The sequence below is a fragment of the Microcaecilia unicolor genome, chromosome 4, assembly GCF_901765095.1.
Source record: "Microcaecilia unicolor chromosome 4, aMicUni1.1, whole genome shotgun sequence".
NCBI lineage: Eukaryota > Metazoa > Chordata > Amphibia > Gymnophiona > Siphonopidae > Microcaecilia > Microcaecilia unicolor.
In genome coordinates, this window is record NC_044034.1 from 293,106,386 (window position 1) to 293,134,021 (window position 27,636).

A 27,636-nucleotide genomic window follows, 5' to 3' on the forward strand; every position below is an offset into this window, starting at 1 on the left:
AATTAAATCTGTCCACAGATATGTCCACTGCATTATGGAAGCTCCTCAGGGTCCAGGTTCTAATTAAACTCTTAACAAAAACATTTTATGATTAAGTGTAAATCTTTAATAGGAATCACTTACATCTTTCACAACATATTTCTCCAGATTTTTCAGAGTTGTTTCTTTCAAGTAGTCCTGTGGGAGAGATGTAAAGATGCCACATTAAAGTTTTTGCTTGCCTCTTTTATCATGCACACCCATGGGACTCATTCCCTGCCTCTTCCTCTGATCTAGCAAGAATCCAAAAGTTCCAATGAACTGGAACTAGGCTGAAATCTGTCTGGTTAAAGATCAGCCTCAAATTCTTCACACATCTATACTCTGTCCATAGACCAGGTACAGCACAGACAGAACCAGAGCAAGCTTCACACACATCCTCCCTCCCCCCCACCCCCCCCCACCCCACCCTATCCTATCATCTGCCTTATCCCTATTCTGATGGCTGCAGTACATTTTTGACTGGAGGTGGAAGTTCATTCCATTTCCTCATATTTCTTACAAGCATCTGCCCCCTGCAAGAATTAAAAACTTCTGATGGGCTAGTTCAGTAGCTCCATGGTAATGGGTTAGCAGAATTAGAAAAGGTTCAAAGAAGAACAACCAAAATGATAAAGGGGTGGAACTCCTCTCATATGAGGAAAGGATAAAGAGGTTAGGGCTCTTCAGCTTGGAAAAGAGATGGATGAGGGGAGATATGATTGAGGGCTACAAAATCCTGAGAGGTGTAGAACGAGTAGAAGTAAATCGATTTTTTACTCATTCCAAAATTACAAAGACTAGGGGACACGAGGAAGTTACATGGAAATACTTTAAAAACAAATAGGAGGACATATTTTTTCACTCAATGGATAGTTAAGCTCTGGACCTGTTTGCTGGAGGATGTGGTATCAGTGGTTAGTGTATCTGGAATTTTAAAAGGTTTGGACAAATTCCTGGAGGAAAAGTCCATAGTCTGCTATTCAGACAGACATGAGAAGCAACTGCTTGCCCTGGGATTTATAGTATAGAGTGTTGCTTTGATTTAAGTTTCTGCCAGGTACTTGTGACCTGGCTTGGCCACTGTTTGGAAACAGGATACTGGGCTAGATGGACCATTGGTCTGACCCAATATGGCTACTCTTATGTTCTTAATGTTTGCACGGCCATGCAGATGGACCTGGTTTCAAGTCCTAGCTTGGGCCAGCTGAAGCTAGGAATATTACAAAGGTAATGCTCACAGCCTGTGAGAGGAGGGAGGAGGCATTCTCAGCAAAATATTAGAGCCCAAGATTGTAGTTTTCACACATGACCCCCAGCTGAGGGCTATCCCTAGTATCTTGGAGAAGATATAAAATAAAGGGTAAATCTTCCAGGAGTTGTGAATGAAGCCTCATGGTGCCATATCCCAACTGTAATTCTGACAGAAATTCAAAAGAGCAGAGAGATGCTGTCAGGTCAAAAATAATCCTAATCACTTCTTACAGCTGGACTTTCCAAACTCATGGTAACTCCCTCAGTCAGTTGGAATTTCAGGATCTCCACAATGAATATGCATGAGATTAATTAGAATACTGAGTTCTAGTGTATGCAGTTTTTTCTCATGCATTTCTCTTGAACATCCTGAAAATCCAACTGGCAATAGGGTCACCAGGGAAGCCTTGAATGACAGCACTGGGTTTCCTGTGTCTCTTAGTAACCTGAGGCTGATATTCGATGTGATTTAAGTGGGCTGGAACCTCTCCTGCCTACTTAAATAGTTTCCCACTGCCTAATTAGGGATATTCATCGGCACTTAACCGGATAGTGCCGCTGAATATCCCGAGACCGCCCAAACAAAAAGTGGGCAGGTCAGGGGCGGTGCTGGGGGCGGCACTGGGGAGAAGTCCCAGGTTATGCAGGTGTTGACAATATTCAGTGAGGGTACCCACATAGCTAAGTGGCTTCATTTAGGACAGCTCAAGAGCTGTCCTAAATAAGGCCTCTTAGCTATGCGGGTGCTGGCTTTGAATATTGGGCCGGCACCCGCACAACTTTTTAAAAATGTTTTAATTTTTTCTTTACTAAAGCCTCTGAGCCTCCTCGAGCCCCCCTGCCAATGTCCCCTTCTTTCCCTCCCTCCTCCCAGCCTGCATCAAGACCCCCTGCCCCTGGAAGGCCTCGCCCCCCCAGCTGTGCAGGCAGGCCCTCTCTCCGGATCTACCTATGTCCCTGGTGGTCTAGCGGGGTCGTTGGGTGCAGGAGCGCAGCCCCCTCACTCCTGCCCTTTGCAGCACTGGTCTAAAATGGCTGCTGCAACCTCTTGCAGTACTACACAAAGTACCATGAGCTGCTGCGAGAGGTCACGGCAGCCATTTTAGACTGGCGCCACATGGGGCAGGAGCGAAGGGGCTGCACTCCTACCCCCAAAGACCCCGCTGGACCACCAGGGATACAGTTAGGCCTGGAGGGTGGGCCTTACTAACTTTTATGCAGCCCTGGCTGAATATTGGCCAGGTCTGCATAAGTGCCGGGCGCCCAACCCACCCCAACCCTGATATTCAGTATCAGTGCCGGACATGGCTCAACATGAATCTCGGGAGATAAGTTAGCTGGCTGAATATGGGGGGTGGGGGGGGGGGGGAGAGTAAATGAAGGTGCATAAAGACCCAGTTGGTCCATAGCCGGAGATCTGTTACAGTATGAAAGTCATTTGAATTTTGCTTTGATTCCCTCCTCTTTCTATTTAGGGATCTTTTCTGTTTATCCCACACATTTCTTTTAATTCTGTATCTGTTTTTGTCCCCACCACATCCACCAGAAGGGTATTCCAAGCATCCACCACCCTCTCCATGAAAAAGCATTTCCTGATGCTATTCTTAAATCTACCAGCCTGCAAACTCAATTCATGCCCTCTAGTTTTATTGTTTTCACATTTCTGGAAAAGATTTGCTTGTATATTAATACCTTTCAAGACTTCAAATGTCTGTATCATATCTCCCCTGTCCATCCTTTCCTCTAAGATATACATATTCAGGTCTCTTCTCATATGTCTTTTGTCACAAACCCCATATCATTGTCACTTTTCTCTGAACTGCTTCAAGTCTTTTTATGTCCTTGGCAAGCTACGGCCTCCAAAACGGAACACAATGCTCTAAGTGAGGCCTCACCAATGACCTGTTCAGGGACATTAACACGTCCTTCCTTCTGCTGGTTCTGTCTCTCTCTATGCAGCCTGGCATCCTTCTGGTTATGGCCACCACCTCTGTTTTGCCACATTTAGAATCTCAGCTGTTACCACCCCTTGGTCCCTCTCCTGTTCATGCACATCATTTTCTCTCCCCTTAGCACACACAGATCCTTTTTCTACATCTCAAGTGCATTACTATTGTTTTCCTCAATTTTTCTTTTTCATGATTCAAAGCATCAATAAACTGATATTATTAAACACCTTCAGAAATTATTTCTACTGCACTCAGCTAAGTAATATTATTACAGCAGAAACTGTTTCCACAGATTAGGATAGATTGAGATTTGGTATGAAAAAAAAAGTAGAAAATCATTTTAAAAAAAGAATGTGGAAATATCTTGATGTTGTTCTTACAAATAAAAAGATCTTTCAATGGGCAGTTCCTGGAAATGAACTTCTCTGTATTACTGCGTCATTAAACCCCCACCCTCCATCCTCTAGAAATGAGGACAGTCTAGCAGAGAAAATTAATGATGGAAAAAGCCCTTGTGACTGTAAAAGTGTGGCAGAGAGAGAGTACAGCCTTATCACAACTGGATCGGTATCTGCTTCTTGTACGGGTCACATCTTAAGTTACCCAGCCAGCAGCAGAAGACAGATAATAACAGAGCTGGAGGGGGTAAGAGGCCCCCTGGCCTTGCACCTTACCGAGTTGTGCACGTAGTCCATGGTATCACACACGTCCTGCAAGATACTGTAGAAAGACATGAACAGGTTCCCATAACGATAGCCCTTGTCGCAGCTGCCAAAGAAAACAAGGGTAACACACCAGAACACAGTATGTCATGCAGTGCACAGCAGTATGATATGTGGCAACCTAACCTGTCTTCCAGCTCCACATCAGCAAAAATTAAGATCAGCCCTGTAAACTGTGGGCAATAGTGTTTGAGAATCACTGACCTTCCTGGGAGGGCAATAACTTTCTGGATATAGGCCTTTCCTTCTCTCCCCAGTCTACCATCATTCATCCCAGGCACACCTCACTCCTCCCTCCAGAATTTCGTTCAGTTTAAGTTTGAAATCGTTTAATGTTGCAGCTATTGAGAAAGGGTTCTGCATTTACCCTGCACTTTGTCTAAGAATTCTCCTCTTCAAAAATAGACTCTCATAAATTGAAGCCACTTTATTGTTGAGAAAAGCTATTGTTTGCCACCCTCTCAGCATAACTTGAAGAACATCCAAAAGTCCTACCTGATGAATCTGGGGCAGTTTGAGAAGAAATCCACCAGGCAAGCATAAAGATATGTCTCTGAAGAGACAAAAAAGAAAGAATTAGATTAATGACGAGAGTGGCACTCGGTTCTTTATAAAGGGGGTGGATGCAAGAACAAACAGAACTACAGTTATTCTGTGCCACTAAATCAACGGGATGTAAAAACAAACAATAACCCTTATCAGACAGCAATTTTAATAAGTTTTTATTTTATTTATTGAGATTTATTAATTCCCTTTATGAAGAGATTCACTCAAGGTGGTGTACAGCAAGTATAGTTTGACATAAAACTTACAATTTTGTTAGCAGTACAACAATAGTAAAATGACCAAATATAAACATAAATACAATCAATGAGGGAAACCTGGAGACAGGCAAATTGAAACCTATTAACAAGACTAACATGAAACAGTATCAGAAATATAAACATTTAACAGCACTATAAACAGAAATATAATAAATAGCAGCAGAATAAGAATGATACCATAATAGGCTGCATGAAAGAACATTCATATAACATAGATGCAATACTCATAATGTCAGCATAATACAAATGAAAACCTCTGTTCACAGAGGCAACACATCAGAACATTCAAATAACACAGCTGCAATGCTAATGCTATTCGTACAATAACATGTAGCTGTTGGGGCAAGTGCAGTTTATAGACAGAAAAGATGGGTAGGTAAATGTATAAAAATGATATTAGAAAATTGCTCCTCCCTTTCCTCTTGATGTAGGTAAAAGTATGTGCACTATTATTTAAACCTACAGAGAAATGTGTATAGGTTTAGGTCGGGTGATGGAGACACACATGGAGATTCATTTTGAAACATTCACAAGTACTCTTAACACATGCACATGCACATGCTTTAAAGTCACTGTGGAGATGAACTGAAAGAATTAGATTCCTCCAATCTCCCCTATTGACAATCCCCCAAATTTTATAAAGGGCGCCTTAAGTTGTGAGCGCTAATTTGGCCACATGGCCAAATTGCGTGCACAACTTAATTGATTAACAAGCCAATCAGCACCAATAATTGGTACTTAACCAATTAGCAGCACTAATTGGCTTTAATTAGAATTTACACACACAACTTTCTAGGCGTATTGTACAATGTTGTGCCATGGGTGTGGAATGGGCGGGTTGTTTCAAAAAACTATGCACACTAGAATATACCTGATCTGTGCCTAAGTTAGGCACAGGTACTTAGGCCTGGTTTTAGGTGGCTTAAATGGGTGCGCCTACATTTTAGTCACAAGAACAGCACATGAGCATATTCTATAAGAACATAAGAGTAGCCATATTGGGTCAGACCGATGGTCCATCTAGCCCAGTATTCTGTTTTCCAAACAGTGGCCAAGCCAGGTCACAAGTACCTGGCAGAAACCCAAATCGTGGCAACACTCCATACTACAAATCCCAGGTCAAGCAGTTGCTTCCCATGTCTGTGTCAATAGCAGACTATGGACTTTTCCTCCAGGAATTTGTCCAAACCTTTTTTAAACCCAGATATGTTATCTGCATACACACATAACTCGGGACTCTGCCTCCACTTTCAGCATCCTGGCCACGGATATTCAGAGGCACTTAACTGGGCAGTGCCACTCAATATCAGCTCTCACCACCATTGTGTTAGTGCCAGGGTGGTCCATGGGTAATGTTGGGAAGGAGCCAGCAGTTATGTGTGCACTAGTTCCAGTGTCCACACAGATACAGTAGGGGAGCAGACAGAAACATACAAAAGACAATCTTATCTTTGCCTGCTTAGCTATGCAGGTGCCAGCACTGAACATCAGCTGGCACCCGCATAACATCCAGGTTGGCTGCTGACCCCAGATATTCAATGCCGATGCCCAGACATGGTCCATCATTGAATATTCAAGCTTGACTCTACCCAAGGCTGTCAGCAGCTTAAAACCAACTGACCACTATGACCTGATTATCAGGGTGTATAAATTTAGGCGTGCCATTCATGTTCCTAGATTTATGAACCTAATTTAAGCCTAGTGCTGAAAATCAATGCTAAGCTCCTTCTTTTCTCCTGCCCTAAATGCCACCCGATGTCACCCACTTTTTATGCTCCTATGAAGTTATGCTCTCACCCACAATACATTTTCAAAGAGGCCCATCTACGAGCATGATTGTCAATGTTAGGAGCACAAATCCTTTGAATGTTAGGCTCTGAGACTAAGAGTTTGTTAGAAACTGCAATCACGAACAAATTGGTTGTGTCTCTGAATTATTTAGGGTCTGCTTGGCTACCCTTTTATCCCATAGACACAGAATAGAAGAAAAGCTTTATGGAAGCAGGTCTATAATGCAGGTTTTATTCCTTTTATTTTATTTTTGGCCAGCACCTTCATCTTTTTCTTCCAGCTCAGATGGAATCAGCCTCTGCTGAGTTATGGAGCCTTGCGCGAGACTGAGTGACAGTGTGCAAGAGCAAGAAACATATATGTGTGACATTGAAATGAAATGTCCTCGGTTCCAGGAACAGCAGGAGACAGAATTGGTGAACAAAATGCTCAGGTTGATATTCAAAATGATTTAACCAGCCAGAAGTGGCTCCTGATAGGTCAAAGGCCTGTTCGGGGCTAACTGGTCATTTTCAGTGGCACTTAATTGATTAGTGCTGTTGAAAATGTCTGGTTAGCAACTCTCTCAAAAATAGCTATTTTGGGAGCGTTCCAGGGCACAGTCAGCACTTGGCCAGTTAAATACCATTATTCAGCACTTAACCGGTCAAGGTAACCACATAAAAGTCAGTCCTATCTTTATGCAGTGCCCCATAGTGGTTAAGGGCTGAATATCACATTTTAGCCAGCTCTGCAATTCCAGAAGTTCGATGCCAAAGCCAGACATAACCCAACATTGATTTCCTAGGCATAAGGCTAGTAGCGGTCGGCAAAACACTGAGCACCACCGATTGAATATCAACTGCACCGTTTATAAAACAAATGGAGAGCTGTGAGAGTTGGGACATACCTGCCAGGTTGAAGAGAGTGTTGAGGATATGAAATCGCTTCGTATCATCTCTCTGGATGAATTTGTTAGGATAATAGTTCCAGATTTCCAACCTGAATGAGGAGGAAAGACAGACCATGTTTATACTTTAGAATAGCTTTGAAAAGAAGATCGCTTTAGTATTCACAAAGTTCAAAAATGCATGTGAGGGAGAGTCATCTGGAATGTACTCTGAGGTTTGCAAACTTCACTGCTATTAACTTAAAGCCAATGCTCCAAAAGCAATCCTAGGGCAACATTAGGAGGTTGCCTAGGGCGACAGCTTCTTAGGGGTGGCAATGAACAGCTGCAGTCTAGGCATAAGAATAGGTCCTGATAGCTGCACAAAATCAGAGACCTATCAGCACCTGCTTTTAACTGCAGGGAGCAAAGGCAATGAATTTGCACTATACAAGTGATCAAGCTGTCAAGTGGAGTCTCCACTTGCCAACTAATAAAGAACTTATTGACACCTTCAGTTGTATAGTGCAAATTCATCACCTTCACTATGTGTGGTTTTCTTCATTAGTGCAGAGGAGAGTTCTTCACTGTTTTGGTGTCAGTAATCAAACAAAACAATTTTCTCAGATATATGGCTTTTGGAATTTCCCTTTGTGAAGGGTAATTCTATAACAATGGCCCTATGTGGTACCAGTTCTATTACAGAAAATAAGTTCTTGTGTAGAACACTAGTGTAATGAGTATCTATGCACTTATAAGCCAAAAAAAAGTGAGGTAGATCCAAGGAGGATATCAAGTAGTTTTTATTGGAAGAATAGCTTAAAAGACGACCTGACACGGCCGTGTTTTTGACCCAAACGGACCTGCCTCAGGGGTCTGGTGAATCTCTGATGTTATAGTAGAAATGCTTAATAACGAGATTGTGGATGAGGTTCTTGCTTTTAAATCCTTGTGATCTCCTCAGCGGAACAAAAGTGCTGAAAAAGTGGCCATCCAAACGGCAAGAGTCAGTGCCACTTTTTCAGCGCTTTTGTTCCGCTGAGGAGATCACAAGGATTTAAACGCAAAAACCTCATCCACAATCTCGATGTTAAGCATTTCTACTATAACATCAGACATTTACCAGACCCCTGAGGCAGGCCATTTTGGGCCGAAAACAGGGCTGTGTCGGGTCGTCTTTTAAGCTGTTCTTCCAATAAAAACTACTTGATAATTTGGATCTACCTCACTTTTTTTGGCTTGTTCATGTCCACGTGAGGTTTGGTCCTCCTTTTTGTTTGTCTTTTATCTATGCACTTATGCCAGCCATAGAGCTATTGTATGTGCTCGCACATCAAACATATAAATGGCAAGTGACCGACTCACCTGCAAATGCGCAGTAGAGCCTTCCCTCTCTGTCCCGCCCTCGCGTCAAGACGTGATGACGTCAGAGGGCGGAACAGAGAGGGAAACGGAGTCGGACTGTGGGACGCTGCCGCTGCCACTGGAGCCTGGAAACGAACATTGCGCGTACCAACCTCCACCCTCCCCACCATCCCTGCCGCCGCTCCCGCCCCCCTCCGTATCGGGCCCCCTGCACTGACCTGACAGCACCTCTCACCTCCGTGTGGAAGCGCTGCAGGCAGCAGCAGAGCGATCTGCTGCTGCCTGCAGCGCTTTCACACGGAGGTGAGAGGCGCTGTCAGGTCAGTGCAGGGGGCCCAGCATGGAGGGGGGGAGGGAGCGGCGGCGAGGAAGGTAGCTGGAAATCTCGCCCTTTTTAACGGGCTTAACGGCTAGTATTCTATAAATTACACGAGTCTGAATCCCACCCAGACTCTGCCTACGTGCTGCCCATCTCTCAAACACATGCTATGTAAGATATGTGCATATTTACAGAATAAGACTCGGGCAGAATTCTGGCATTGACACGGGTATGTGCCCTCTTTGATCTTCACAGCAACATCTATTGTCTGTTCACTCTTTTCATATAACCTTTTTGAATGTACTTTGGAAATCGTATGTTTAACATCGTAGGTCCTACTTTTTGGAATGCACTTTCTTTGTAATCTCACGTGGACTTCAAGGTGGCCCTTGAAACTTACTTATTTAGGTAGCTATTCGGATCCACCCCCTAAATGTGCTTGTCTGACCTTTCTTCACTGCCTTTGCCCTTATGGGGACTTTTGCTTGGAGCACTGAGTTTATTATTGTACTGCTATGACTGTATCTTTTCTGCTTTTCTATCCTAATTGTACTTCTTTTCATCAGTATATTTCTTCTCTTATTTGGTGACATTGTAAACCACTCAGATGGCACATTGCCCCTAGCCGTATATCAAATAAAGATGAATTTGAACTTGATCTGCACACAGAATCAGTATGTAAATATTAGCATACAATTTATAGAGTTACCTCTATTATGTATATAAAACAAAAGCTAAATAGTGGAGGAGTGGCCTAGTGGTTAGAGCACTGGTCTTGATATCCAGAGGTGGCCAGTTCAAATCCTGCTGCTACTTCTTGTGATCTTGGGCAAGTCACTTAACCCTCCATTGCCTCAGGTACAAAATTAGATTGTGAGCCTCTCTAGGGACAGAGAAATACCCAGTGTATCTGAATGTAACTCACCTTGAGCTACTACTGAAAAAGGTGTGAGCAAAATACAAATAAAAAAAATATATGTATATTTAAAAGTGTGATGTCCAAACATTCATTTGTAGAGGATCATTCTGTGAGCAGTGGTGTTAGGGAGATCATGATTGTGGAAGTTCTCAAAATCTTGGGGAGGGTGGGGTGGAATGGATTAGGGCCCAGATAGTTAATTAAGGAGGTGCAAAGCTGAAGATTTGCCTAGGTCAGAGGACTTGAAACCTGTCCTGAGGGACCACCAGCCAACTGAGTTTTCAGAATATCCCTAACGAATATGCATGGCAGATTTGCATGCCTGTTATACCTCCATTATTCATTAGGGATATCCTGAAAACCCAACTAGCTGGTAGTCCCCCAGGACATGGTTGAGAACCACTGGTCTAGAGCACTGAGACAGCAATGAACAATCCACTGCTGACAAAGTCTGTTCTTATATAAGAACAAACATCTTTTGACTTAAGCACTTCAGAAGTATTCAAAGAAGACTAGCTTGGTAAGATCCCCTGGTGTTCTCAGTTTCAAAAGAAAATTTTAAAGTAGGGATCTCAGATAGTAACAGCTAAACAGAATGCTTCCCTTCGGATGGAGTTTACATATACATGTGTCTATGTGCATTTGCTTTAGATAGTTTCACAGCTGGGTTAAAAAAAATTTGAAGACCAGCATGAAACTCTATTAATCAGTTGAAACTATGGCCAAAATGAAATAACTGCAAAACCAGACATAGTTATCTTGTATACATATCTCAAACTGTGGTAATTGCCAAAAAGTTGTAAAAATAACTATAACCTTCTAATGTAAAAACTTTGGGGTTGATGTTCAAAGTGATTTAACCAGCCAGAAATTGCTCCTTGCTGGTTAAATCATTTGTGCAGGGCTGTCTGCTGATATTCAGCTACAATTAACAGGGTGAAGGACACTTCTATAAATGGTGTGCAAATTTACGTGTGCAAAATTGCAGGCTATTCTGAGATGTGCATGCAACTAAACTGGGTAACAAACCAATTAGCGCCAATAATTATTATTATTACTACTGTCTTACAACCCGCAAAATACCAAAAGTTCACTGTGGGTAACAACAGACAAAAGCATCAGGAATTACAATATTTTAAACCAAATTATACAATAATTTTCAAAAAATACACCATTACTACAAATCAGTAACATTTCTTTAAAAGAAATGTCTTCAAGAGTTTTCCTAAACTGAAGATAGCCACAAATTCTTAAAAGAAAAGAAGGAAGAGAATTCCAAAACTGTGCCACCTGATAGGAAAAAGTAGACTACAAAAATCCTCATTGTTAGCAATCAGTTATTGGTGCTAACAATTTGAATTTGTGCCTGCAGTTTTCTAGGTGTTGTTCTATGGGAATGGGACTTGATACACTGCCTTTCTGTGGTTTTTGCAACTACATTCAAAATGGTTTACATAGTATATACAGAAACTTATTTGTACCTGGGGCAATGGAGGGTTAAGTGACTTGCCAGGGGAGATCCGGGAAATTATAGACCGGTGAGTCTGACGTCGGTGCCGGGGAAAATGGTAGAGGCTATTATTAAAAACAAAATTACAGAGCACATCCGAGGACATGGATTACTGAGACCGAGTCAGCACGGCTTTTGTGTGGGGAAATCTTGCCTGACCAATTTACTTCAATTCTTTGAAGGAGTAAACAAACATGTGGACAAAGGGGAGCCGGTTGATATTGTGTATCTGGATTTTCAAAAGGCTTTTGACAAGGTACCTCATGAAAGGCTACAGAGGAAATTGGAGGGTCATAGGATAGGAGGAAATGTCCTATTGTGGATTAAAAACTGGTTGAAGGATAGGAAACAGAGAGTGGGGTTAAATGGGCAGTATTCACAATGGAGAAGGGTAGTTAGTGGGGTTCCTCAGGGGTCTGTGCTAGGACCGCTGCTTTTTAATATATTTATAAATGATTTAGAGATGGGAGTAACTAGCGAGGTAATTAAATTTGCTGATGACACAAAGTTATTCAAAGTCGTTAACTCGCGACAGGATTGTGAAAAATTACAAGAGGACCTTACGAGACTGGGAGACTGGGCGGCTAAATGGCAGATGACGTTTAATGTGAGCAAGTGCAAGGTGATGCATGTGGGAAAAAAGAACCTGAATTATAGCTACGTCATGCAAGGTTCCACGTTAGGAGTTATGGACCAAGAAAGGGATCTGGGTGTCGTCGTCGATAACACGCTGAAACCTTCTGCTCAGTGTGCTGCTGCAGCTAGGAAAGCGAATAGAATGTTGGGTATTATTAGGAAAGGTATGGAAAACAGGTGTGAGGATGATATAATGCCGTTGTATCGCTCCATGGTGCGACCGCACCTTGAGTATTGTGTTCAATTCTGGTCGCCGCATCTCAAGAAAGATATAGTAGAATTGGAAAAGGTGCAGCGAAGGGCGACTAAAATGATAGCGGGGATGGGACGACTTCCCTATGAAGAAAGACTAAGGAGGCTAGGGCTATTCAGCTTGGAGAAGAGACGGCTGAGGGGAGACATGATAGAGGTATATAAAATAATGAGTGGAGTGGAACAAGTGGATGTGAAGCATCTGTTCACGCTTTCCAAAAATACTAGGACTAGGGGGCATGCGATGAAACTACAGTGTAGTAAATTTAAAACAAATCGGAGAAAATTTTTCTTCACCCAACGTGTAATTAAACTCTGGAATTCATTGCCGGAAATGTGGTGAAGGCGGTTAGCTTAGCAGAGTTTAAAAAGGGGTTGGACGGTTCCTAAAGGACAAGTCCATAAACCGCTACTAAACGGACTTGGAAAAAATCCAAAATCCCAGGAATAACTTGTATAGAATGTTTGTACGTTTGGGAAGCTTGCCAGGTGCCCTTGGCCTGGATTGGCCGCTGTCATGGACAAGATGCTGGGCTCGATGCAAGGGTCCATCGAGCCCAGCATCTTGTCCATGACAGCGGCCAATCCAGGCCAAGGGCACCTGGCAAGCTTCCCAAACGTACAAACATTCTATACAATTTATTCCTGGGATTTTGGATTTTTTCCAAGTCCGTTTAGTAGCGGTTTATGGACTTGTCCTTTAGGAAACCGTCCAACCCCTTTTTAAACTCTGCTAAGCTAACCGCCTTCACCACATTTCCGGCAATGAATTCCAGAGTTTAATTACACGTTGGGTGAAGAAAAATTTTCTCCGATTTGTTTTAAATTTACTACACTGTAGTTTAATCGCATGCCCCCTAGTCCTAGTATTTTTGGAAAGCGTGAACAGATGCTTCACATCCACTTGTTCCACTCCACTCATTATTTTATATACCTCTATCATGTCTCCCCTCAGCCGTCTCTTCTCCAAGCTGAATAGCCCTAGCCTCCTTAGTCTTTCTTCATAGGGAAGTCGTCCCATCCCCGCTATCATTTTAGTCGCCCTTCGCTGCACCTTTTCCAATTCTACTATATCTTTCTTGAGATGCGGCGACCAGAATTGAACACAATACTCAAGGTGCGGTCGCACCATGGAGCGATACAACGGCATTATATCATCCTCACACCTGTTTTCCATACCTTTCCTAATAATACCCAACATTCTATTCGCTTTCCTAGCTGCAGCAGCACACTGAGCAGAAGGTTTCAGCGTGTTATCGACGACGACACCCAGATCCCTTTCTTGGTCCATAACTCCTAACGTGGAACCTTGCATGACGTAGCTATAATTCAGGTTCTTTTTTCCCACATGCATCACCTTGCACTTGCTCACATTAAACGTCATCTGCCATTTAGCCGCCGTCTTTTCCCAGTATGGCATTACTTATGTACTTATGTACAGTCACAAGGAGCTGCGGTGGGAATTAAACCCAGCTCCCCAGGATCAAAGTCTGCTGCACTAACCACTAGGCTACTCTGCCACTCTAGAAAAACCTCCATGCAACTCTTATAGAATGTAACTCAAAAGGGGTGTGGCTATGTGAGGGGCATGGGCAGGTCAGGGCGTTCACTAAAGCTGACCAACTGGTAGAACAATAGCAAAAGTAGGACTTATATAGAGGGCCTGTACAAGAGTACTAGACACCCTACACAAACCTTTAACTGTGTTCCCCTCCAATTTACTTTCAGGGCCTTAGCCACATTACTGCTGTTCTCAAAACCATCTTCTACAAACATATAATCGGACATCACACTTGTAAATACTTTGTTTTGTGTATGGTTGTGCCCCTCTCTAGCACCTCATAATCCAGGAGTGCCTTACTTTTTGGGAGGAGCTTTTCATTACTAGGGCTAAATCCATTGCTCAGTCATTGTAGCTCTTAGTGACTCTAGCTTTCAATGATTCTAAGTTATTACGCTCAAGACTTGTGATTTAAATTTTCTTATCATGGATGAATGTAGTACAGATAGACGGACAAACTGACCCTCAGGAATAAGAACTTTTAAAAAATACACCTAAAAAAAACCCATAAAAGGCAAACCTCCCTCCTTTTAAATCCCATAAACATAGAGAAATATTAAGATTTGACTTCCCTTCTAAAAGATAAACGATTAATGTCCCACAACTGTAAGGGTAGCTGATTCCTAAGATGTGAGCCAGCATAAGTAAATTCCTTGGCTCTTGTAGAACAGGAATCTGAGGTCCAAAAACCCCTGCTGAATGTGCCATACTCACTGAACCAGTTCATGACTCTGCAGACAGTCTGCCAAATACTTTAGCAGGCCCCTGTGTACACTCTGAGAGATCAAACACATTAATTTGAACTCCAGTCTACTGGCCAATGGAACCAATAAAAGATAGAGTAATATGACTGAATTTGTTTTCTTCTGGTCAACACCCAGAAATTCAGCCCATGTGAGTGGGCTTGGAAAAATGACTAGGTGAGCCAGTTTTGGCCTACAGCATATTTATTTATTTATTACATTTGTATCCCACATTTTCCCACCTATTTGCAGGCTCAACATGGCTTACATATTACCGTTAACAGCGATAGCCGATTCCGGTATGAACAAATACATGGTGTGAATAATACGAAGTGATATTGTGGTGGAATGAAGTACATGTATGGTAGGTTGGATTGGGGGGGTCTTAGAGAGGGAGAGAGGAGGAAGAGTCAGGTAATGTTCATTAAGGTCTTTGGTTTCATTGTGATGTAGGTGTCCAGGTATTTTATGTTGTGACGGTGGGGTATGCTCTCTGAACAGGTCTGTCTTTAGTGCTTTCCGGAAGTCTAGATGGTCGAGCGTAGTTTTTACTGCTTTTGGAAGTGCGTTCCATAGTTGTGTGCTTAAATAGGAAAAGCTGGTTGCATAGATGGATTTGTATTTGAGTCCTTTGTTGCTTGGGTAGTGGAGGTTTAGGTATGATCGTGTAGATTTTGTGGTGTTTCTGGCTGGCAGGTCGATGAGGTCTGTCATGTATCCTGGTGCCTCGCCGTAAATTATTTTGTGAACAGTCATGCAGATTTTGAAAGTGATGCATTCTTTGATTAGTAGCTAATGCATATATATAGTTTCTCTACTCCTGCTTTAGTTTATGGCTTTTGATATAGATCGTGTACCATTTTTAGCTATTTTTCTTTGGTCCATCTCTAGCCTAGGTAACTCGGTCCTGCTATCCTGGGTTAGAAGGGACTCGAGAGGCACTGCATGGTTTAACACTTGTCCCGTCAGCTCATCCACTCAGGAACCACACAACACTCAGAGGATCAAAAGAACTGGAACATTTATTAACTCTTAACTGATGACTTCAACTGCATTGGTCTTCTTACAGTTAGTTGAAATTCATATTGCTCTCCAGATGATCATAAGCAATAATACATATCTGGGCTAATACTCATGCTTAACCCTCATGTCCACCCTGCAGCTCAGTCAGAACCCAGAGCGGATTTCACACTCCCGATGAACTTCAATAGCATCCGGGCTGGACTTCCAGTAACTGCATGCTTCCTTCGGGCTGCCACCCTGAAGGTCTTGCTATCAGCCAGGGGTAGACTACAATTCCACCCGAGCCCCGGGTTATTGCTGGACTCCCCAATCTGCTTTCTGGCTATGAGGGCTGATGCAATGTAACAGTTTGCTTTCCAGGTAATCAATCCACTGGTTACAATGCTACAGGACTTCCCCTTCTCTTGCAATGGGTCATCTGGCAGGGGAACTAACAGTAACACCAAACTCCCACACCTAGAGCTGGTTTCTTTATCTAGAGGCAGAACCAACCAGAGACAAAATCCTTCCAACAGGGTCTCCCTTTTATACCCTCTGAGCTCCTCCCGGGTCCTCCAGGTCACTCCCCTAATGATCTGCTACCCGGGGAGCCTACTCTATCATAATTCTAAAACAATGATGGGTTACACCTATTTCTGTCCTTCCAGCTGTACAGCCTCCAGAACTGTATTCTTGGCAAAGTCTCATTAATGACGTGTACAGAGGCCTATCAAACCTTTTACTAGGAATCTCATGATGGATTTGAACCAAGTTCTAAAGACAATTCGAAGGGTGAATGAGACAATATCTGAGCCAGGGTTAATCAACAATCTTCAGGTCTAAACACAGCAGTCCTATAGATCAGCCAGAGAGAAAGAGTGCCTCCTACTGGTTAAACTGTATCTGTCATTTCTCACTGTTAGAGAGGGTTTTATAACACAAGTCCATAGGTTGGAGTGTGTTGGCATCAGGCTATGAAAGGTGCCACAATCCATTATCTTTGAGCCTATATTGGGGTGATAAGCTATTGAAAGAGGGAAACACACCTAGAATCATAATTACTGACCTAGGGCACTTAAGCCTATGGCTCCCTGCTGGCGTAACTATGTGACAGCAAGGGGTTTGATTTAGGACAGGAAAACACTAGGCAGAGAGTGGCCTCATGCTGAAAGTATAAATCAAATCTTATGTGGCTGGGTAGATAAAGTGATGTCTGCAGGGTACCTGTCTCACTATGGGGAATGCCAGCTCCTGAGGAAACCTCAGCCTTTCTTTAGGGACTTGGCATCCTTCTGGGAAAGTCTCTATCTGTGTGGCACAAAGCCCATTTTCTGCAAATAGTTGCCAAGAGTAGGACTCCAGCCTAACTGGCACAGGGTTTCTAAGACAAACTTTCTATGCTTTTCTAAATAGCTGTGCATGGTAGACATTGCATATCCAGAAAGAGAGGAGAGGTAAGCCAAGTACGCTGTGTTTGTAGAATCAAACCAGTTCTTCTAAATGCTGCCTCTGAATCATTTCTGCTGTCCAGGAACATCATGTTCTGCTCAACTCGTACCATGGGGTGGGGGTGGGGGTCAGGAAACAAACAAGTGAACATCAGTCCTTCACTCCCACTCCATCACCTGTAAACTGCCTTTAATATTTCCTGGAAGCCATATGCAATGATCACAGGCTGATAAACTGCCAGGTTCACTGGACCTCTCAGCTGTTGGATCACTCATGGCAGTCCTGGATAACAATAGTGCTTACCCTTACGTTTGGGTGTAGTGAAGCAACACATGCTGAAAATAGCTCCTGACACCTCTTCCCTCCCTGTCCAAGACTAGCTGTAGGATCACAATATCAGATTGGAAACAGAGAAATATAGAAAGATGTAGGCAGATAAAGACCATATGGCCTATTCAGTCTGACCATTTATGCCATCTACACTCCCTATCACTCCCTTAAAGTCCTATGTACTGGTCCCAAGTTCTCTTGAATTCAGAAACCATTTTCATTTTCACAATTTCCACCGGGAGGCCATTACACTAATTCACCACCGTTTCCATGAAGAAGCATTTTCTCAGGTTACTTCTGAGTCTATCCCCTTTCACCTTTATCCTATGCCCCTTCGTTCCAGAGTTTCCTTTCAATTGAAAGAGATTCACTTCCTATACACTTATACCACATAAATATTTATATGTCTCTATCATATCTTCTCTCTCCCACCTTTCATCCATCTTTAAGTGTGTCTCCATATACTTTATGATGAAGACCACTGACCATTTTAGTAGCTGCCCTCTGGACCGACTCCATCCTGTTTATATCTTTTTGTACACAATATTCGAAATGAGTTCTAATCAGAGTCTTATACAGGGGCATCATCACCTCTTTTTTTCCTACTGGCTATTCCTCTCCTTATGTTGCCTTTTCTACATGTTTGGCCACCTTAAGATCTTCACATACGATCACACCCAAATCCCGCTTCTCTTCTGTGCACAAAAATTCTTCACCCCATCAGGTTTTTGCAGCAAGACCTGCATTTTTTAGTATTAAATCTAAGCTGCCAAATTCCAGGCCATTCCTCCAGTTTTGCTAAGTCCTTCCTCATGTTATCCACTCTATCAGGACAACATGAGGAAGATTTTGGTATCATCTGCAAAGAGGCAAACCTTACCAGACAGCCCTTCAGCAATATCGCTTACAAAAATATTAAAAAGAACCAGTCCAAGAACTGAACCTTGAGGGACACCACTGGTAATATCCTTTTTTTCAGAATGAGCTCCATTTACCACTATCCTCTGTCGCCTTCCACTCAACCAGTTCCTAACCTAGTCAGTCATTTTAGGGTCCATACCGAGGGCCCATACACTTGGGCTCACTAAGATTCCTGTCAAGCCCATGCAGGCATATGAATGGGATTTAGGGGAATGACTGCTTTCTGTGAGATTCCCATTTTCAGTCTGGCTACTGTATGGTACACTGAAAAACAAAAACAGTCATGCTACCAGCTAAAGGAGAATTAGTACTATTGGGTGGGATGGGCTAAACCTTGCTTCACTCCTTTTTTGGATCATGCAGCACATATGTCCTTATTTCCATGTATCCAATAACAATACAATAGGGAAGTTCCAGTTAAAATCTGAATCCATGACCTCTGGGCGCCAAAGAAAAATTCTCCTGCTGGAGCTAAAATGAGAATCTCCCATAATCTCATTAGTACTGATTCCCCTTCCACCTAATCTATATAAACTATTTAGAGAGGAAAAGCCCCACTTAGCTTTCTGTCTGAGAAGCTCTAAGAGAAGAGGACATTTCTCTGAATAAGTGACATTATTTTGCTCTGTGCTTGGTAACTTAAAGATTGGGTTTAAAAGAGGAATTTTAGGTTATTGATAAACAGAACAAAAAAAAAAGTAAAGAAACAAACTTTATTAACTAGTCTCCATACACATTTCCCCACAGTTTTAAAACTTGAATTTTCTGCCACAGCATTAACAGATAGACTCTAGAAGGCACAGCAGGATCTAGTTCAGTCTTCATTCCCACCCCCCTCCCTAGCTCCCACCAACCCCCTAGCTCAACTCTTTATTTATGGACAATTATTCTAATTAGGACAACAAGAGGAGAGTTTTCATTAGAGTTTTAGTTACATTTAATTAGTTTCTGAGAAGCAAACACTAAATAAATTACATATTATTCCATATAATCTTAAGGCTCTTTATATTCATCTGATGTCCCTAGTACCTTAAGAAGTCTTAATTAAACAACTCTATAATACTAAGATGCAGACAGCCATCCAGCAGCAAGAGGGGTGCTATCCAGTCTTATGCACCGAGTATCATATGTATGATTATCTCCCAGATGGTGAGAGGTTATACATGTGTGCTCAATGCAGAGAGCTCCTAGCTCTCAGAGAATGAGTCCGTTCTCTTGAGGCTAGAGTATCAGACTTGGAGTAGCTGAGGGAGACAGAGAGGTACATAGAGGAGGCCTAAAGGGACGTTGTAGAGAAGTCCCACCTCCAGTCTGGCAGCCCCTGTACTGCCTTGGAGGAAGGAGGTCTTCTAAAAGAAAAGCATCACCCTGGTGAAGCTAGAAGTAATCCCGTAGCCAGGACTAGCCCACCAGGGGATGCAATATCCTCTTGCACTGAGGATGTGTCTCCAGGACCTTCTGCCCAGGAGGGAAGGGTTAGGATGGCTGTTGTAGTTGGTGATTAAGTTATTAGGCATGTAGATAGCTGGGTGGCTGGTGGACATGAGGATCGCCTGGTCACTTGCCTGCCTGGTGTGAAGGTGGCAGACCTTAAGCATCACCTAGATAGGATTTTAGATAGTGCTGGGGAGGAGCTGGCTGTCTTGGTACATGTAGATACCAATGACATAGGAAAATGTGGGAGGGAGGTTCTAGAAGCCAAATTTAGGCTCTTAGGTAGAAAGTTCAAATCCAGAACCTCTAAGGTAGCATTTTCAAAAGAGCTTCCTGTTCCACGCACAGGGCCAAAGAGACAGGCAGAGATCCAGAGTCTCAATTCGTGGATGAGGCGATGGTGCAGGAAGGAGGGTTTAGATTTGTAAGGAACTGGGCAACATTCTGGGAAGGGGGAGCCTATTAAACAGGGTGGGACCAAGTGGCTAGTGTCCACATTTAAAAGGAGATAGAGCAGCTTTTAAACTAGAAATTGGGGAAGGCCAACAGTCATTCAAAAGCACATGGTTCGGAACAAGGTATCTTTCAAAACAGGGAAGATAGGGTATCCTGATAGCAAGGTTGCAATAGAGACCATAGTAGACCAACAGGCTTATTTTCGAAAGAGAAGGACGCCCATCTTTTGACACAAATCAGAAGATGGGCGTCCTTCTCATAGGGTTGCACAAATCGGAATAATCGAAAGCCAATTTTGGGCGTCTCCAACTGCTTTCCATCGCGGGGATGACCAAAGTTCACGGGGCCGTGTCAGAGGCATAGAGAAGACGAGACTTGGGCGTCCTCGACCCATAATGGAAAAAAAGGGCGTCCCTGACGAGCACTTGGACGACTTTACCTGTTCCTTTTTTTTCTTACGACTAAGGCACAAAAAGGTGCCCGAACTGACCAGATGACCACCGGAGAGAATCGGGGATGACCTCCCCTTACTCCCCCAGTGGTCACTAACCCATTCCCACCCTTAAAAAACATCTTTAAAAATCTTTTGTGTCAGCCTGTATGCCAGCCTCAAATGTCATACTCAGGTCCATGCAGTGGCGTACCAAGGGGGGGGGGCAGTGGGGGCGGTCCGCCCCGGGTGCACGCCACTGGGGGGGTGCCGCGTGCCGGTCTGCGTCGTTGGTTTCCATGCTCCCTCTGCCCCGGAACAGGAAGTAACCTGTTCCGTGGCAGAGGGAGCATGGAAACCAACGACGCTGACCGGCGCGCGGCACCCCCCCAGCGGCGTGCACCCAGGGGGGGTTCTTTCGCCGGGGTGGGGGGTGTCCCTTCGCTGGGGGGGTCGCGCTGCACCCGGGGGCGGGGCGCATCGGCGATCCGCCCCGGGTGTCAGCGCCCCTCGGAACGCCACTGGGTCCATGACAGCAGTATGCAGGTCCCTGGAGCAGTTTTAGTGGGTGCAGTGCACTTCAGGCAGGTGGACCCAGGCCCATCCCCCCTACCTGTTACACTTGTGGTGGTAAATGTGAGCCCTCCAAAACCCACCACAAACCCACTGTACCCACATCTAGGTGCCCCCCTTCGCCCATAAGGGCTATGGTAGTGGTGTACAGTTGTGGGTAGTGTGTTTTGGGGGGCTGTGTTCCTGGGAGCAATTTCTGAAGTCCACTGTAGTGGCCGCTAGGGTGCCCGGTTGGTGTCCTGGCATGTCAGGGGGACCAGTGCACTACGAATGCTGGCTTTTCCCACGACCAAAGGGCTTGCATTTGGTTGTTTCTGAGATGGGCGTCCTTAGTTTCAATTATCGCCGAAAATCAGAAACAACCAAGTCTAAGGACGACCATCTCTAAGGATGACCTAAATTTCAAGATTTGGGCGTCCCCGACCATATTATCGAAACGAAAGATGAGCGTCCATCTTGTTTCGATAATACGGGTTTCCCCGCCATTTCCCCGGGACATTTTGCGAGGATTTCCTCGGCAAAACTTGGGTGTCCCTTTCGATTATGCCCCTCCAAGTGTCTTTAAATAAAAAACAGAAAAAGATTGCAAATTATCGCTGTCAACTGCTGAGCAAGATGTAAATAGGAACAACAAACATACTTTGAAATGTCTATATGTGAATGCCAGAAACCTAAGAAATAAGATGGGAGAGTTAGAATATATTGCACTAAATGAAAAATTAGATATAATAGACATCTCTGAGACCTGGTGGAAGGAGGTTAACCAGTGGAATACTGTCATACCAGGATACAAATTATATCGCAGTAATAGGGTGGATTGAATTGAGGGAGGGGTAACATTGTATGTTAAGGAGGGCCTTGAATCAAGTAGATTAAAAATTCTGCAGGGCACAGAACACATCTTGAAATCCCTATGGATTGAAATTCCATGTGTAAAGGGGAAAAGGATAGTGATAGGAGTATACTACAGTCCACCTGGCCAGGATGAACAGACAGATGTAGAAATCTTATCAGAAATTAGGAAGGTTAACAAACTAGGGAACACAATAATAATGGGAGATATCAATCACCCCGATATTGACTGGGTAAATGTAACATCAGGGCATGCCAGAGAGGCAAAATTCCTTGACGACATCAAGGACTGCTTTATGGAGCAGCTGGTAAAGGAGCCAACACGAAGAGGAAAATTCTTGACCTAGTCCTTAGTAGAGCGCAAGATCTGGTGCATGAGGTAATGGTGCTGGGGCTGCTTGATAACAGTGATCATAATATGATCAGATTTGATATCAGCTCTTGAGTAAGTACACACAGGAAATCCAATGCTTTAGCATTTAACTTTCAAAAAGGAGACTATGATAAAATGAGAAGAACGGTGAAAAAAAACAGAGAATCAGCTGTGAAGCTCAGAAATTTACATCAGGCATGGATGCTATTCAAAAGTACCATCCTGGAAGCCCAGGCCAGTTATATTCCATATATTAAAGGAGGAAGAAAGGCCAAGCAACAGTGGCATGGTTAAAAAGTGAGGTGAAGGAAGCTATTAGAACTAAAAGAAAATCCTTCAGAAAATGGGAGAAGGATCTGACTGAAAATAATAAGAAACAGCATAAGGAATGGCAAATCAAATGCAAAGTGCTGATAAGGAAGGCAAAGAGGGGCTTTGAAAAAAAGGCTTATGTTGGAGACAAAAACATATAGTAAACATTTTTTTAGGTATATTAAAAGCAAGAAGCTGCAAAAGAATCAGTTGGACTGCTAGATGACCAAGGGGTAAAAGGGGTATTCAGGGAAGACAAAGCCGTAGCAGAGAGATTAAATTAATTCTTTGCTTTGGTCTTCACCAAGGAAGAATTGGAAGAAATATCAGTGCCAGAAATGATATTCACAGCTGACGAGTCAGAGAAACTGAATGAAATCTCTATAAGCCTGGAAGATGTAATTGCGCAATTTAACAAATTGAAGAGTAGCAAATCTCCTGGACTGGATGGTATTCATCTCAGATTACTGATAGAATTGAAAAATGAACTTGCAGAACTATTGTTAGTAATATGTAATTTATCTTTAAAATCAAGCACGGTACCGGAAGATTGGAGGATGGCCAATGTAACGCTCATTTTCAAAAAAGGTTCCAGAGGTGATCTGGAAAATAATAGACCGGTGAGCTTGATGTCAGTGTTGGGCAAAATGGTAGAGACTATTCTAAAGAACAAAATTACACAACATATTCAAAAGCATGGATTAATGAGACAAAGCCAACATGGATTTAGTGAAGGGAAATCTTGCCTCACCAATCTATTACATTTCTTTGAAGGGACGAACAAACATGTGGATAAAGGTGATCTGGTTGATATTGTGTATCTGGATTATCAAAAGGCATTTGACAAAGTACGTCATGAAAGACTCCAGAGGAAACTGGAGAGTCATGGGATAGGAGGCAGTGTTCTATTGTGGATTAAAAACTGGTTAAAAGATAGAAAACAGAGAGTAGGGTTAAATGGCCAGTATTCTCAATGGAGAAGGGTAGATAGTGGGGTTCTGCAGGGGTCTGTGCTGAGACTGCTGCTTTTTAACATATTTATAAATGATCTAGAGCTGGGAGTAACTGCTGACGACACAAAATTATTGAAAGTTGTTAAATCACAAAAAATTACAAGAGGAACTTACAAGATTGGGCATCCAAATGGCAAATGATGTTTAAAATGAACAAGTGCAAAGTGATGCATATGGGAAAGAGGAACACGAACTATAGTTACGTGGTGCAAGGTTCCACATTAGGAGTCACCGACCAGGAAAGGGATCTAGGTGTCATCGTTGATGATATGTTGAAACCCTCTGCTGAGTGTGAAGTGGCAGCTAAGAAAGCAAATAGAATGTTAGGTATTAGGAAAGGAATGGAAAACAAAAATGAGGACATTATAATACCTTTGTATTGCTACATGGTGCGACCACACCTCGAATATTGTGTTCAATTCTGGTCGCAACATCTCAAAAAAGATATTGTGTTCAATTCTGGTCGCAACATCTCAAAAAAGATATAGTGGAATTAGAAAAGGTGCAGAGAAGGGCGACAAAAATGATAAAGGGGATAGGACAACTTCCCTATAAGGAAAGACTAAAGCGGCTAGGGCTCTTCAGCTTGGAGAAAAGGTGGCTGAGGGGAGATATGATAGAGATCTATAAAATAATGAGTGCAGTGGAACAGGTAGACGTAAATTGCTTGTTTACTCTTTCCAAAAATACTAGGATTGGGGGCACGCAATGAAGCTACAAAGTAGTAAATTTAAAACAAATCAGAGAAAATATTTCTTCACTCAATGTGTAATTAAACTCTGGAATTCATTGCCAGAGAATGTGGTAAAAGCAGTTAGCTTAGCAGGGTTTTAAAAAGGTTTGGATAGCTTCCTAAAAGAAAAGTCCATAAGCCATTATTAAGATGGTCTTGGGGAAAATCCACTGCTTATTTCTAAAATAAGCAGCATAAAATGTATTGTACTGTTTTAGGGTCTTTCCAGGTACTTGAAACCTGGATTGGCCACTGTTGGAAACAGAGTGCTGGGCTTGATGGACCTTCGGTCTATCCTAGTATGGCAACACTTATGTACTTGTGTACTTATATCCTCAGCTATTAGGGCGGACTCACTACTTAACCAGCTAATAAATCCTAAACAAGGCCTCAATGCTCTATTATTTATGTCTGTGCAGGACCCTCAGTAGTTCTGTTAGTTCCTTCACCCAGGACCATACCAAGTCAGAGCAGAGGGGAGGTGGATATCATCTGGTTACAGCATCCTCCACCTTAGCATGGCTGCCACTGGTACTGCCTATTCTTATATATATTAGAGACCCATGGTGGATGGTGTGGGGTGGTGGTGGTGGATTGAGAGGGTGTGGTACAAATTTCCTCCCTAGCCCTTGCACCCCCCATTTTTGTTTTTTGCATTGTGTGAAGACTTCCTTGAGTTCTTTTGTTGTGTTCAGTGTGAAATGGATATGACAGTAATGAGACTTTACCAACTCCTCTGCCTATTTACTCAGGGAATAGATCAGAAACTTGGCCCTCAATCTGATGGGACCAAGGAGAAGGAAGCCCTACTCAGGAGTTGGACTACAGCGGAGGTATGGAGTACAGAGTTTAGCAGAGTCTGTGTGGAGATGGATCCCAGGAACGAGAGACCGTGTGTGACTAGGAGTAGTGTCCCAGAACCCGGGAGGTCTGTAACCCCAAAAGACTAATTATCATTAAAGGGGATCAGAGATGACTGTAATAACAACAACAGCATATTAATATACTATCTAACCCAGGAGATCTGAACAGTTAACAAAAGATAAAAGAAAACAGAGCATCAAACAGTTAACAATTAATATTCAAAACAGAAAGAGTGTGGGGTACTACAGTGTTAAATCAATGCTGTACAATCTCAAGAGAGGAAGAGTACCTCAAAGCAGTACTTGTTCTACACATAAGTTCAGTAAAGAGAATTGTCACACCCCACATCTGTCTCTGAGTTATCTTTTGGAAGGACTTTTACACCAGTGCCTTGAAGGGAAAACCCACCACAACTCCACACACACACACGCCGCCCCCCCTCCTCGCAGAGAACCTGCTCCCTGTGAGCAAAGTGAGTAAAGAACTGTGGAGAAATGTGTTCTGTGGGGGCCTGGGGAGTGAATCCAGTGATGAACCACCCTGTGATTGAGACCCCCTCCCCCCCTTACATCTGGGACCTACAGAAATGTTTAAGTCTTCCTTTCGTATTTTACTGGAATCCTAATTTTTCAGGCTTTTACAACATAACAGCAGCCTCAATAAAGAAAACACCCACTTGGCCCTTACAGGAATACTGTAGACACAAGGAGCAACACATTTTGTTCACCTAGCAATCATGCTTAAAGCATGCATGCAGCACATGCAACACACACACTGCATACACACACATGCAGCACACACCCCACACACATTTAAAGCATGTATGTATGTAGCACATTCACCATATGCATTTGTGCATGCAGCACATTCATCACGTGTAAAGCATGCAAAATTGCATATATGTGTTTTCTTGGCTGATAAAACACAAATACGACATTACAACACAATCTCATTGAGTAGCATCCAAGCCTTGCAAGTATATGATTAATGATTAAGCAATACCACTTTAAACCATATGCTGAATAGGGACTCTATATAGTCGAAGACCCAATGTACGTTACAATCCAATTCACTACTTAGGAACCTTCACGCAATGCCATCGTGTACTATTCTTTACCATGTATGTATGCACATGATGTACATATACAACTTGATCCATTCTAACTATGTTATGTTACATGTTTAATACCAAGTATGTATGCACCTTAACGCAATACTATTTGTAACTCTGTTATCCAGAAATGGCGATGGTCTGCAAGGCAACCGCCATTACGGCAAATGTAAGCCACACTGAGCCTGCAAATTGGTGGGAAAATGTGGGATACAAATGCTACAAATAAATAAATAAAAATATGAACTGCATGCTGAATACACAGTTTTTCTATGGCACAAATAGAAGCCACAGACTGCACGAATGCTGCCTTGTACAGTGCAGACCTGAGAGGGGCTGGGATCCTGTGAGGGCGAAGTCTGAACTCTGACTCCGAATACTATCTAGAAGATGCCACTAGGTACTGCCTGCAAGCAGCGCTGGGCAGAGAAAAGCAGAGGAGGAGAGAAAGGAATGCAGGAGACACCCACCTATTCCTGACAATTCTATATTTATAATGCAGATTAAGCACATGGCATTGAGGAAATATAATGTCACCAACTGTATTTAGGGCCATGATAACACCCTATAAACATCTTTCCTTAGCTCCCTACCACCTGTATGCAACAGTTCCAAGGGACCAACCCTCCCATGTTCCTGATGCAGCAGTGACTGCATCCATCAACTCACAGCCAGGCTGCTGAGAATGTCAATTCAGTGCCCCAGGCTGCTCTGGTCCCGATAAGAACATAAGAATAGCCAAACTGGGTCAGACCAATGGTCCATCTAGCCCACTATCCTAGTTCCAGCAGTGGCCAATCCAGGTCACAAGAACCTGGCAGAAACAGAATTAGTAAGAGCATTCCATGCTACCAATCCCGGGGCAAGCAGTGTCCTCAATAACAGACTCACAGGACGTCAGACTCACAGAAACAGAACGAAGCCTTGCAGCTGATCTGTAAGGCTTTGTACAACGTGCAGGATGTCAGACTCAGAAACAGAATGAAGCCCTGCGCCGGAAGAAGAGGACCTTAGCTGGCATGGATTGGGGTCCCCCGCCAGCAAAGGTAGGT

At 43.2% G+C, this 27,636-nt stretch overlaps 1 pseudogene; it reads right to left on the reverse strand.

Annotated features, from left to right (window-relative positions):
* The window catches only part of LOC115469255, a 104,123-nt pseudogene that overhangs the window by 36,370 nt on the left and 40,117 nt on the right, over positions 1 to 27,636 (reverse strand).